Below are 15,323 nucleotides of genomic sequence, written 5' to 3' on the forward strand. Positions count from 1 at the left end.
TATTTATTATTTTCCTCATAAATATTAATTATTTATATCTGAACAGAAAGAACCCAGGAGGATTGAAGATAATTAATTTTTTCACTAATGCACCACCTGCTTTTATTGGTATAAAATATTTGGATAACCGAACTATTAGAAGCAAATTCCCATTATTATAAATAGAATTTCTGCCAGAAGACAGAAATTGGATAAAAGTACTGGAGACACTTTTATCTTAAAATATTAATACTGAGCAAAATGTCTACCAAAAATACAAATGTGATCATATTAATAATGACAATAAATATATACATTGCATCTTGGGCAAACATAGGTGCTGGTTTTTATAGCAACATTTGATTAATCATTATTTTTACCCTTCCCACTAGAAAAGAAAAGAATAGAGGAATTGTGGAATACATTTTTTCCCATAACGAGTCAATATAAGAAATACAAATCTAAGAAAGCAAAATTATATGATTTCTGAAACCTATGCAACCTAAATAGACCTAAAAGAGTACTTAAAATCATGCATACATATTCTTTCCTCCTTCTCATTTGGGAGCCAGAGACCATTAGCAGTCATTCATATCTAGCATGTGCTTACATGGTATAAACATGCTTGTTTGTTGGTTGGCTGGTTGAAGCCTTGTCCCAGAAAAGATTGTTTTAAAATTTTAGAAGGCACAAAAATGCAGTTAGATAGTATAGGAACAAAAGAACAAAGAAAAATGAGAATTGAAACATAAAATAGAGTCAGGAGTGAGGTTAAAAATTCATGACAAAAACAATCACGCAGTTGATATCAGTGTGTATGTAGCAATTTCTGACCCTTCGCAGGGGTTTTTGGAAAAAAATGTATTTTTTTCAATATTGAAGATATGATGTCAAGAAACATTGTCTGTACTTGAAAATCTTACATTTAAGTTTCAGTGTAACTAACCAAGGAAATAGAGAAAGTTGTAAAGAAATCAGGAAAGTACATATTTCTGTATGTCTCTTTTAAACAGGCTTATTCTTTGAAAACCTGAAACATATATTTTAATTCAATTGAGTAAACATTTTTAAACATGTTAGTGTAACAGGTTATAATAAATATTATGAGGGAGGGATACACCTACAGTAAGAAACCACCAAGGAATTAATCAAGTAAAGTTCAAGTATATAATCCAAAATGTTAACAGTTTTTATCTCTGAGTGATGTGATGACAGGTAGTTATTTTTAACTTGCTTTTTTATGATTTTTGCTATTTTCTACATTTTCATTTTTCTACTGAGGTATAACTGACATAACATGTTAGTTTCATCTATATAAGTTACTGATTTGATATCTGTATATATTGCAAAATGATCACCATAGTAAGTTCAGTTAACATCTGTTACTATTTTCTCCAATGGAGATGTATTCGTTTATAACAAGAGACAAACACCACATGATTTTTTCAAAATGAATGAAAAATAATCAAAATGATCATAGTTTGGGCTTCAAGAAGATTCAGAATACAATTAGACACAAATCATATACACAAACACTAAATAATAATAGAAAGGAAACACAGGATAGCATATATAAATAATATGAAATTTGCACACATAATCATATTTCATCTTTAGGTCAACTCTGTTGGGTACTGTAAGACTTATTATTCCCACTTTATGGTTGTATGCATTCAACTGCCTACACATTTTTTCAACTTGGATGCTCAGATGAAATCTCAAAGTCGAAGTAGGCTCAGAACTGACCCCCTGATGTTTGCCTCCCTCTCCAAACTGTTTTACCCAGTCTTCCCCTTCTCAATTGATGGTGACTCCATTGTGCCATTTTGCGAGAAATCTTGGAATCATTCTTGACTCCTCTCTTTATTTTCATATCACATTCAGTCCCTAAGGAGACCTCATTGGTTCTACCTCGAAAATATATCCAGATGTTCTTCTACATTTCCTTACTTCCATTGCTATCACTCTCACCTATGCCATTATCACTTCTTGCCATATTCATATAATATACTCCTAACAGGTCTCCCTGCTTCCACTTTGTCTGCCACAATCGCAACAGAGCAGTCAGAGTGATTCTTTTAAAATGCAAGTCAGGTTACGTGGATATGCCAGAAACCTGCAGTGGTTCCCATGTCACTCGAGTGGAAAATAAAGTCTTACAGTGGACTACAAGGCCCTTCAAGGTCTGTTCTCTGTTCTTATTATCTCTCTAAACTTTTCCCTTCCTACTCTCTTCCTTACTCATTCGACTCCAAACACAGCTAATTCTTTGCTCTTCATTGAATATCACAGACCTCAGGGCCTTTGCACCAGCTGTTTCCTTTGCTGCACTTGCATTTTCCCAGATAGACATAGGGTGAACTCCTTTACCTCCTTTAACACTTTGCTTCAATATCTGTAATGAAGCCTACCCTGATAACCCAAGTTAAAATTTCAACCTGCCCCTGCCTCTCCCATCTTCTGTATTCTTTTATACTTAAAAAAAATCACACTTAAAATCTTACAACATGCTATACAACTTACTTACTTACTTTGTACATTTTAAAATGTCTGCAAGTCTGTCTCCTCCCCCCAGAATGTGAGGTATTTGTTTTGTTCATTGACACATTCCAAGCATAGGGTTGACTCTTAATAAATATTTGTTGAATTTGATTATCTAAACTGAGATTTTCAAAAGATTACATATCTTGCCCCAATTCATAGGAGACAAAAGTTGAACAGATCTTCTTATCCTAAGTCCTTGCAATCCTTTAACTATTCTATGGGGTTATGATGAGTGCCTTAAGAGAGGTATAAACAACAGAGATAATTACGTTCAGTAAAGTCAAGAAGTGCTCTATGAAGCGTTTCACGACTCACCTTGCAGAATGGGATGGATTCTGAGCTAAAGTAAGGGAAAAGGACATTCCAAGAAGAAGGAAAAGAATGAGCAGAAACACAAATGGAGCTGCTCAGGAAATGTGGCTTAGGATCGATCCATAGTCTGAATTGACCAGAACATAAGGGGCATGGAAGACTAATGGGAAATGAGGCACAAATGAGCTGCTAAGGCTTTGAATGCTAGGCCTTGAATGCTAGGGTGAAAACTTAGTATTAATTTAGTAGTCACTGGGAAGCCATTTGACATTTTAGAACACGGGGTTGACATGATTAAAGATAGACTTTAGGAAGATTAATATGTCAGTTGTGAGTAGAATGCATTAGGGTTTGGAAAGGGTAGGTGAGGAGACAATTAGAAAGCTAATATGGTTGTCCAACTGAGGAATAATGAGGGCTTCTGCGAGGATCGTGTAAGTGGGAGTGGAAAGAAGGGGAGAGATAAAGAAGACATCGTGAAGGCAGTGGAAGTAGAATGAATATAAACTGGCAAGTAATTGAGGGGTCATAGACAAATAGTTTAATATGATGACGAAGGTTCTGAGCTGAAGTGATTTTGCAAATAGAAAATCAGAAGGAGCTAGTTTAGGAGGATCTGCTGTGTTCTCTTTCTAGATGCTGCATTTAACTACTGAGAAGTTTGGATTGGCAGAAAAATTAGCCCTCTGACGTGGGAGGGTAGCAGTCCTCCAGCATTCTTCTATCCTCCCAGCCACTTCTATAGTGTCCCCAGTGAATAGCAAAATATCTCTTACAGGACAGTTTTCAAGCCCTGATGTGGCTCACTGACTACCCAAGATGCAATTTCACTTTCTGACATACAAAGAAATGTTTCTCGGTGTTGTTTTTATTTTTTTTTTATTTTGTATTTTTTCTAGGGGTTGTTTTCAGTTTGTGCACTTTTTTCTCAATCAATTGCAGTTGAATGTATCAACTCCGAACTCTGTTCCAAACAGCATCTGTTTCTAAGGAATATTAACTCAACCATAGTTGCCCTCATGCCTGGTGTTGCTTTTTATTACCTGGTTCCTCAGCTCGGTCAGGACAGCATACAAAAGTGCCTTAATTGCCGCGATGATGGGAACTGAATTAATCCATAGCAGATGAACGAGGATAATGAAATCATTTTCTTTTCTCTCAATGGTCTGTGCAGCATCATCTCTTCAGATACACTTCAGTGTCTGACCTTTTAAACTGACAGGATGTTCACTGCTGAGGCTTTTTAAAGACATCTATCTCTCCACAGAAAAATGGAAGCCAGACATCCAAGACCGACTTATATTTGTCTGTGAATCAAGCTGTCATTTTTGTTCTGCCAGAGTCTGTTATCACGTCTGGACAAGTAATTATTCTCTAGGTTAGGTTCTTACAACCTTGAATTTTTAGGAAAGTCCTTGAGACTGAAAGCAGTCACTTTCTTGCTGCTACAGTTCATGCATATTAGTGAGTTATGTAGTGACTTGGCAGCTCTTACTGCTATTAAGCATTTAGTCTATTAAGCACACAGTTTTTTTAACTTCGCAAAAGCTTCTAGCCTCCATCTGTTTTCCCTATTTATTAACATCCCTATTTAGTTCTCCTACTGCATTTAGGCGACTGGCAGCCCATTCCTTGTAGAGCAGGTGTAAGCTGGGACAGAGAAGGACAAGATGGAGCAAGGACAATCACAAGCTCCTTTAGGTTCATGTATATTCTGGCAGGAATCATGAAGTAGGAGAGAGAGGGCTTCCCACTTAGTACTCACTTCTGCTGGAAACAAGGGCACCCATTCGATGGTGCTGAAGAAAGCATGGCCGTGGCACAGCGAGGTGGGGCTGGCAGAGGACAGAAGGTCCCAGATTCTTTTGCAGATATTGGAAACACGCTTCAGTACTTGGAACATGAAATCTAATTCAAAGTGATGCAGCTCATCTAAGTTGCTAAGCATTCCAAATCAACTCAGAATTCAATAGATTCCAATGAAAACCTTAGGTCAGATTTCAGGGGAAAAAAACCATCAGTGAGTGATTTAATAATGTATAAAGAGACCGGCACCTCCTACAGAATTCTGTTTGAAATAGAGAACTGCTAGAATAAAATTCTCATTACCTACTTCTGCTTGGAGGAGAAACCATTTGCAAGCAGTTAGACAGTGGGTCAGTCACAGATATTACACAGTGTAAATTTAAATTTGGTAGTTTGATGACAGTATTTCGACTATGTTTTGAAAAGGCCTTTTTCCTTTTTCATGCTCATTTATCCAGGCAGAAACTCACTCAACCTTCTTCTACGCCCCACCCACAATCACCCTGCTTCTGGGGCTGGCATGATGAGTAAGCTATGGCACACTGTCCCGAGTTTAGTCTTTAAAATATCATTAATAATATAAAAGGATAGCTCAGCACACAAAATAAAGATTGCAAGGAACAAAAGGAATGAGAGTGAGGTCAGGCTCTCAGAATACATCCCAGATTTATAGGAGCAAAGAGAAAGGCATGCTTTCCACCTTTGAAAAATAATAGAACAGGTGAAGGGGCTGTATAGATACCAGTGCACATCTTTGTTTCCAAATGATATGTGACCCTGACCGTGCTTCATACTACAGGTTTAATGACAGCCATTTCCTCTCCCGTCATTTGTGCATGAATGGTCCAAAGAATCTTAGTATTATTAGGTAAAACACTATTAAAACAAAATATGCTTATTACTTTATTACGAGTATTCCCTCTACAAATATCAGAAAGACACAACATTTGAGGAAATCAGACTGTTCCTGAGAACAGTACCTTCTTATCTAAAATCTACTGCCTTCTTAAGCCTTGGAAATAGTTAGCTATTTTGTGTGGGGTTATCCTCAGCAGAATACTTTTAGCAAAACAAAGTAAGAATATAGGGCCCTCAATTCATTAAAAAATGGCATAAAACATGATTACTAAGTATGGATATCCTCATAAATGTGCACACTTGACAGCAACCATTGAGTGATATCAGTGGGACATAGGTTCATGCTTATCACCACTTCCTGGTCCCCAAGGAGGCATCTCTCGTGTGGCATTTGGAGTATGGTGGACCCATGTCCCTCAGCTCTGCTCTTATTCATACCTCTTTCACTTAGGACTAGAGCAAGAACAACTGCCCCCTCAGTGGTTTTATACTTAGTCCTTGAATGTATACAGCAGTGATTATCAACGCTTTGTCATTTGTTGGCAAATCATCTGTAGAGTTTATAATGTTGAGGAACCTGTAATAGTTCTCATGGGTAGTTATTGTCTACCAACATGTCCAGCTGAAGAAACAGGAAATTCTAAGAACAAATCTGTTTACGTACCATGTGATCTAAATAATTTGATGGCTGTACCAATATGAGAATAGAGACAATTTCCAATTGTCGTTTAGGCTTGAATTGTAGGACATCAAATAATAAAATGTTTCTTTTTAATTCTCCTATTTTGTACTCTTCTTATTTTGGTTGGAGTTTTTCTAAATATTGGACTCCCAAGGCCTTAATTATCAGAAAGAATATTCAATTTCTTTAGGAAATTATCTCCCTCTAGCTTTTAAGAATCTGAGGTTTACCAAACAGAAACAGTAAATAGGAAACAGTGTGTCTTTTTGAAGCCATTGGAAAAGCTAGAACACCGTCTTTCAACTTACAGTGTACATTACCAAATGGGGACTATTTTCTACAAAACATTAAAGGCTCTTTTCCATGTGTTACTTGGCTTAGTGCTTGGGAAAAAATCCTTGCATTTAGAAAAAAATGCATTAACTGAACTCCACAGTATGTCTCATCCAATCCTCAGGAAAATGCTCTACCCTTGCAGTAAGGGCTGGGGAGTGCAGCAGTTATATATAAGGTGGATTAAACAAATGAACATGCACCTTGAGATACCATATACTGGTTGGCATTGCAGCAATAAGGAAACTGTGAAATAAGCTTCAGGACAGATTTCTCTAATAGGCAACTTCAAAAATATTTTTGCAGTTGAAAGCTGTTTTCAGAAAACTGGAGGCACAGACTAAATGTTATTCCAAGGTTGTTATGCTTGAGTTCCGCTCTCAGTTTTGGTGCTGCTTTCTTTTTAAATTCTTTCCCTGAAATATGAAAATGCCCAGCATGCCGCTGTCTTAGGACACAGGCAAACCTGACACATGCACTCTGCTCCTTGAAGTATGAACTGGATATCCCATGCTTGTAGCGGGATTCAGGCCCAGTGTCCTCTACAGACATTTCCCTTGAGCTGTCTGGATTCAAAGTTCTTTTAATATACATCACTGAGTTTTACCTAAAGCTGTCTCCGCTAGTGGCATTACCTAAGCCTATTGTGTAACCATTACCCTTGGCCTGTGCAAGGACATGTCTGTCTTTGCTCTTGATCATATACCATCTGCCACAGAAGGAGCATTTCCAGGCCAGTGATTATGTTTTGCAAGAACCACATTTTGACCATTCCCACTATGTAGCAGGCAGAGAACTACTGTTATAGCATGGAGATTACCGTTTACAAATCTGTTCTATCCACTACGATTGTTCCCTTAGCAGGTGGTGGCTATATAGAGAGGCTGACATTTGGAATTCCCTACCTGCTAAGGCAGAGGCAGACTCACAGGGGTCAGAGATGTTTCTGCCTTTGAACCGTGGTGACTGATCCTACCGGGATGGACATCCCAGTTGTGCAAGCAACTAGTACAGAAATGCCGTTTCTGTCTTTTACAACCCTGCCCACTGTGCTGAAGTTAGGGCTCCTGAAAGGAGCTAACAGCATTTTCTGGACAGCGCTGCCCTAAATGCAGAAATCCTTCAGAATGCCACCCCTGTGACTTAAAACCTAGCTTCAAATAAATAGCTCCACTCCAATCAAGTCAGAGGAAGTTAGTCAACATCTCTCTCTCCAAGACACTGGGGATTTTCTCGTAAGTCATAATTCAATCCTTCATTAGAAGGAAGAAAAAATGTAAATTAAAAATATCTCAGCCAAGCCATTCCCAGAAGCAATAACCGAAATCTCTGCTGGCTAAACAAGAGGCCGCCAGACTGCTATCAGAACCTCTCAGTTTGCTATCAGTTAGGCCACAATTAATTTAAAAATTTTACTTCCAAAGTAAAGTGAGGGAATACAATAATCCCAATTTACTTTTTTAATAAAAAGCTTAAGTGGAAAGGGTCCATTGGGAAGGCTCAGCCCGGGCCAAGGTAATTCTCATCATGAGGAGAGGCTCCTATTTAAAATGCAGAGTCACAGGACAGCCTGCGTTCTCTTCCCATAATGCTTCCTCTGAGCTTAAGCAAATTCTTTTATCTTTTTTTCCCCTTTTGGTTTTTAAAAAAGTAAAGCTGGACTTGCAAACACTAGCAATGACTGCCTTAAAAAAGCAATTCTAAGGAATCAGGAGGCTCTGCTGAAAGAATGCTCTTCAAAAGCTGTAGGGAACAGAGGGATTAAGGAGCAGATCAGAAAACAAAATGTATCAAACATATAATGCATCCAGAAAGGAGCTGGAATCTCCTTCCAGAAGCAGTAGGATATATCAGACGCAGAGGGGACAGCACTGGGGAATTAGAGAAATGGGGGCAGGCATCTGAAGCAGATGGTCATAGGAGGTTTGTTCAAAGAGGTGGTTTGGACTAGGGAGAATCAACCTCAGGTCACAGAGGGCATCTGAAAAGGTACTGATTTAGTGTGGGATTCTACTATCTGGGCTAACCAATGAGAACAAACAGGGCCTTTCTCTGCAGCACCAGAAATAGTAGCCGGCAAATTATTCTGGGTCATTCTTAGGCCTGGTGAAACAAGGGATGGGCAGAATTAAACTAATGCAAGCTAATACAAGATGGAGGTACTGTCACAGGAACAATTCGCCAATAACATTCTAATGCCCAAATCGAATGAATAGAATCTTTATTTGAACATTCTATGTCTGATGACAATAACATCTTTTGTTTCTATGACAACACAGATTTGTTTCTCTTCCCATCCCTCTGCCTCTTCTCAGTCGCCTTCTCTCTATCTTTACGTATGGGCCATGTCTCAGTGTTCCCATGGGATCCATCTGTGGTGCTCTTTCCATCACACTTGCTCCACTCCTTTATATGTATACAAGCAATAAATAAATATTTCCAAATCACATTTCTCCCCCCTCCTTCTGAAAACTACAGTTACATAACCAAGTGTCTGCCAGAAATCTTCACCTGTATTTCCTAAAGGCACTCGAAATTAAACACCATCATATCTAAAATTAAACTCATACTCTTCAGCCTTTCCGCAATTCCTCCTGGGCAAATTGCCTTTCTCCTTATTTTTCTTCGCATTTTTCACATTAACATCTGCTAAGGAGTGAACTGTGTCCTCCTAAAAATTCATACGTTGAAGCTCTAACCTCAAAGTGATGGTATTTGGAGGTGGAGCCTTTGGGAGATAATTAGGGTTAGATGAGCTCATAAGGGTGTGGCCCTCATGATGGGTTTAATGCGTTTAAAAGACGAGACTCCAGGGAGCTTGCTCTCTCTCTCTTTCATGTACACAAAAGAGGTCATGTGAGCACATAGCAGCCACCTACAAGCCAAGAGAAGAGACCTCAGAAAGAATCCTACCTCACTGGCCCCTTGATCTTGGACTTCCCAGCCTCCAGAGCTGTGAGAAATAAATGTATGTTGTTTAAGTCACCCAGTGTATGGTATTTTGTTATGGCAGCCCAAGGAGACTAATATGCCATTTATCCAATCACCCAAGACAGAGACCAAATATTAATTCCAGGCCCTTTCTTCTCACCTACCTTCCGTATTTAATCGAGTTCGACATTCTCTTTCACTGTTATTTCTCTCTGACTTTCAAATATGTCCTCCTTTCTCTAATTCCACTGCCTCTCCTCTAATTCAGGCCATACCATATCTTATCTCGACTACTGAAATAGCCTCCTGATTCATGATCTCTGTGCTTTTAGCCTGCCCACCTCCTTAATGCTCCCATCCCCACAACTATCGCTTCTCCATAGCGGTACCATAGGGATCCTTCCAAAATACAAATTTGACCATGTTATGCACCTGTTTATAACTCTAATGTCTTACCAACAGCTTTAGGGTAAAATCTGAGTAATTCAGTATTTTCTACAAGGCTTCATTGTCTGATTGAAAACAAGCAGAACCCTATGGGCCACCCCCACCTCCTGGGTACAAGGGACTTTCCATGTCCCCCATTTCTTGTTTGTAGGAAAAAGGCTTCAGCCTCCTAGACCTTCTCTGAGTTGCAAAGGGTAGATTCAATCAGTTACTGATTAGGGAGGTAAGGGAATGCAGAAACAAAGGAAAAGCAGTCAAAAAACAATAGTTCAGCGATACAGCAGAGCCCTAGTCTCTCCTCAAGGAATATACATAACTATGTATCTTTGAGTTCTTCTACAGGGACTAAGGCCCCCTGCCCAGGTGTAGGATGATAACTTCAGGCTAAACACAAGTGTCCTGGAGCACCACCCTGTTGCCTCACCACCAACCAATCAGAAGAAAGTCACACACCCTGCAGCCCTCACCCCAAATTCTGCCTTTAAAAACTCTTCCCTGAAAACCATTGGGGAGTTCGAGTCTTTTGAGCATGAGTCACCTGTTCTCATTGCTAGGCCCTGCAATAAACCTTTCTCTGCTCCCAACTCCTATGTTTCAGTTTGTTTGGCCTTACTGTGGGTCAGACACAGAAACGTAGGTTCAACAACGTGATCACCAACTTACATATTTTCCAAGTTTATCCCCTGACACAACATCTTATGATACCAGATTACTTGTGCTTCCCCAAATACATCACATTCTTTAATATTTTGCTGACTACTTATGTTGCTCCCTTCACTTGAAATGCTGTCCTCCCCAAAATTATCTTGACAAATTTCTATTTATCCTTCAAAATGCAGCTCAAATGTCAACTTCTCTTTAAAGCATTTTTCTAATCCCTACTTTTTCTCACTATGCTTTTCTATCTTTATAAAACTTTTATTTCCAATAAGTAATTTCCTATAGTGTAATTCTTTTAAATAAATTTTAATAGATGCTTCCCACAAGTTGTTTTTTAATTTATTTATTTATTTTTGGCTGCGTTGGGTCTCCATTGCTGCGCCCGGGCTTTCTCTAGTTGCGGCGAGCAGGGGCTACTCTTCGTTGCGGTGCACGGGCTTCTCATTGTGGTGGCTTCTCTTGCTGCAGAGCATGGGCTCTAGGTGCACAGGCTTCAGTAGTTGTGGCACGCAGGCTCAGTAGTTGTGGCTTGTGGGCTCTAGAGCTCAGGCTCAGCAGTTGTGGTGCACAGGCTTAGCTGCTCTGAGGCATGTGGGATCTTTCCGGACCAGGGCTCAAACCCGTGTCCCCGGCATTGGCAGGCAGATTCTTAACCACTGCACCACCAGGGAAGCCCTTCCCACAAATTTTGATTTATAATTATTTTATTGTTAAGTTTAAAACATGTAATTTTATTATGGTTTGCTCTTTAATTCATTTTCTTTTAGAAGATCACTATTAATTTCTAAACATAAAAATGCTACCACATTTTAGTTTTTGATTCCTAATTTAATTGCATTGTGATAAATATGTTCTGTATATTATTGACTCTTTGAAATATGCTAAGGCTTCTTCTTCTGAGCTATTACTTGGTCAAATTTGTAAATATTTTATGTGAACTTCAAAACATTTGTATGTTCTGTTAGCTCAAGAATCTATAAATATTTATTAAAGTTCATTGATGCTGTTTTACATGATTGATCTATATGTTTCTGATAGAAATGTGTTAAAATCTCCTTTTAGTTTCCATGGAGTTGGCTTTGTATATTTTGAGGCTGTGTTATTAGGTGTATACAAACTTGTGATATTGATATCCTGGGAACTCTTTCTTTTATTATGTAATGTCCTTTCTTTTTTTTTCTATTAATGCCTTTATACCTTGGTGTATTTTGCAGTAGAATTTTGGGATTTTCTTTTTCTGATATATTTGTTTTTTTCAAACTCAGTGTGTGGTTTTTTTTTGTTTGTTTTTTTTGCGGTACACGGGCCTCTCACTGTTGTGGCCTCTCCCGTTGCAGAGCACAGGCTCCGGACGCGCAGGCTCAGCAGCCATGGCTCACGGGCCCAGCTGCTCCACGGCATGTGGGATCTTCCCAGACAGGGGCACGAACCCGTGTCCCCTGCATCGGCAGGCGGACTCTCAACCACTGCGCCACCAGGGAAGCCCTCAGTGTGTGTTTTGTCTATTTTTTTCTAATTAGCATTTTATGATATATATTAACTCTTAATTTTCAAATTTGGTATATGAAAACTTATTGGAAGCAGATACCTGGTAATATTTTATACCTTTGAATAGGTAAATTTTCTCCATTTCCATTTCTTTTTATTACACTGTGATTGACTGTTATATATTCAACAGTTTCAGGAACTAGATTATACCACTGCACAAAAACTGATGGTGCACATCTCTCTGCTTTCAGTGACATCACAGCAGTCACTTGAAATAGGCCACTGTAGCATGGTAGGATTATTTACACCCCAGAAATTTGCAAATTCTACAAATCAGGGCCTTTTTTCCTTCCAAAGAAAACAGTTGTTAAACATTTTTTAGCAGACCATTGGACATATTTGTTATGACCATCATTATATTTTGTGGGTTTTTTATATACCGTTCTTTTTCTGCTTCTTTTTACTTCTGCCTTCTGTTCTATTGAGAAAAGTTTTCAATATTTCCTTTGAAGGCATTTTGTTTTGTCTGTCTAGATTGGAGGTTCTTTTTTTTTGAAATTCATTTTAAGGGAAGTTTTTAATCGTGTGTGTGTCTTTGCTATTGTTTTGTTATTTGGTCTTAGATTTCTTGCCTGCCCTCTTTCATATCTGTCCATATCCAGAAATCCTGTGCTTGCCTCCCACCTGACCTGGCATGCCTGTAGTCATAACCAGATCTTAAAACAGTTTTTCAGAGTTCCTTACCTGCAATGATGTTTATGTTATCACAGGTGAGATTATTTGCTTATTATTCCATTTGATGGAGGAAATATTTTTTAATAATTTTTTTTCTGACCAGAAACTAATATGTGTTCATTGCCAAAATACAGAAACATATTAAGAGCAAACAAAAACCCAAATCCCACCCTACGGATATAGCTACTTCTAACTATATTTTTATAAATTTATGCAGCTTATATAATTTTGTATTTGGTGTTTCAATTTATATCACTCTGTAAGTATTACTCAACACATTTAATCTTTTTTGAAAAATAATTTTAAGGTATGTATAACATTATCAGGTGGAAACACCATAATTTAAAAAGCCATCTTCCTATTGTTGAATATTTGGGACACTTGGCTTTTTGTTTGGCTACTAAAATGTGTTGTCAATTACAGTACATACTTGTATATTATATATCCTTAGAAATTATTTTTTCAAGTGAAATAACTATTTCAAAAAATGTGAACTTTTTAGAAACTTCATTTTCATATTGTCAAATTTCCCCATTGAAAGATTATAGTAATATATACTCCCATCAATACTGTAGGCATCTGCCAGGGCTAATATATTTTATAATTTGTCTCCAATACTATTGAATTCAATATTGTTCATCCTGTTCTATTTTTTCTTATTATGTGGCTTAGTAGAGGCAATGAAAAGAAATTGAGTTGCTCAGGAAACATATTGAAATACTGAAATGGTTAGGTAGATATTCTCTGGATTTTATCTTAAAGAAAATTAATTCCTCCAACTCTGTTATTCTCTGTATTCTCCCATAAGATGTAAAGAAGCATATTAGATGACATTAGAGAAAAGGTGAATGCATACCATTTCCTAAGAGCCAGGAACACTGGATACCACAACGTATCACAACTCATTTATAGCTTTTTTTTTTTCCCCAGGGACTATACACACTACTGTCTATCAAAACCAAGCATTTCCTAGACCTATGGACATATCAATATACCATGTCAAATACTGTAATGGATATTTTTATCTCTACAATAATGAGAAGAGTTAATGATATACATAACTGTATTATCTGATTTTGATCAAGGGTTCTAACAAACATATGAGACATTCTTTCTTTCTCTTACAGATACTCTACTTTGTTTTCTACAAACAAGGTGAAATCTTGAATAATTTGTCCAGTGTCATTTCCCATACTATTACAGTAAACTTAGTGTCCCATTTTCTGTTCTCAGTGTAAATAGTAATCTTGCTTCATTTCATTGTCCTTTAAACCATTTTAAGATTATCTGTGTATAGTTACTAGATTAATCATTTGTACTAACCTGATTCAATGACACAATTGATTTAGCTCAGTTGTATTTCATAGAGTGGACACATTTTATCAGTTGTTTTAGAACAGTGAAAAGACATTAAATCTCCCTTAGCTCTTTACTTTCAAGATTAAAAGATGCAGGTCACCCTATGTTTCTTTAAAATCTCATTAACAGACTCTTTACATCTTCTCCTGTTTCTCTTTTGAGTTATTTAAAAACTGTCACTAAAAATGTTTAGCTATGAAAAATAAACTTGGCCACTACATTATAAGGAGTATCTGCCCAGCTCTGAATATAATGGAATCACCACTTTCTGCAATAAGCTAGAATAAGCTAGTAGAAAAATTAATTAATCAAATTTGCATTTTTTGGAAACATGGACTGTTCATAAAAGAAAAATGTCATACTATAGACTTCAGTAATCAATTTCCTACTATATTAAAGATAAAAAATAAGATTAAGAAAATATGGTACAATGATCCACTATTAAGGATTCAATAAAGATATTAATGCATACATACAGACTTTTACAATACATTTGATATTTACAGAACTCATAACATGAAAGTTGTTCGCTAAGTCAGAGGCCTGTCTACTTTCCTTGGTAAGCAAAAATTGAAGAGATTATTTTTTCCTCTCCTTTCATGAAATTCCTCCTCACTACAACAAAATAGACAAACAAAAACACAAATTGTTTCTTGATTATTTGTTTGGTTGGAAGAAGAGAAGGGCTCTGGGTGCTCAAGTATATCCTAAGTAAAGGACACTGCTATGGGATGAAAAGAGCACCTTCTTTATGAAAATGGTTGAAAAGGAAGATTATATAATTACTGAGAATAAGGATTCACCTCCCCAGAAAGACTTCTGTTTTGATTTTTAAGAAAAGACATTTATTAGCTTTGTAAGACGTATCTCATGGTCTTATATGACACCTGTCATTATTATGTTTCTATTAACACATGATTTCCAAAGATAATTGATTGCTTCCATAGCTGGTCAACTTCATACTTGAATCTTTAAGATTTAGAGTAAAATATGTTCATTCATTTTCAAATTACAAAAGAGGTGAGGAAATAATATTCCATCCCTTTTTAAAAAAACAATCTACCCCCTATGTACTAGTTTAGCACAAATATTAAAATTTTAAATAACACTTACGACAAGATTATCATCTTGTTGTAAGCAAAGCAGGAAAATGAACTTGCATTTAAGGGTTTAGCTTCTTCATGGGTTC

The sequence above is a fragment of the Delphinapterus leucas genome, chromosome 2, assembly GCF_059928025.1.
Source record: "Delphinapterus leucas isolate spDelLeu-1000000601 "Yukka" chromosome 2, BTC_Dleu_Yukka2, whole genome shotgun sequence".
Classification (NCBI taxonomy): domain Eukaryota; kingdom Metazoa; phylum Chordata; class Mammalia; order Artiodactyla; family Monodontidae; genus Delphinapterus; species Delphinapterus leucas.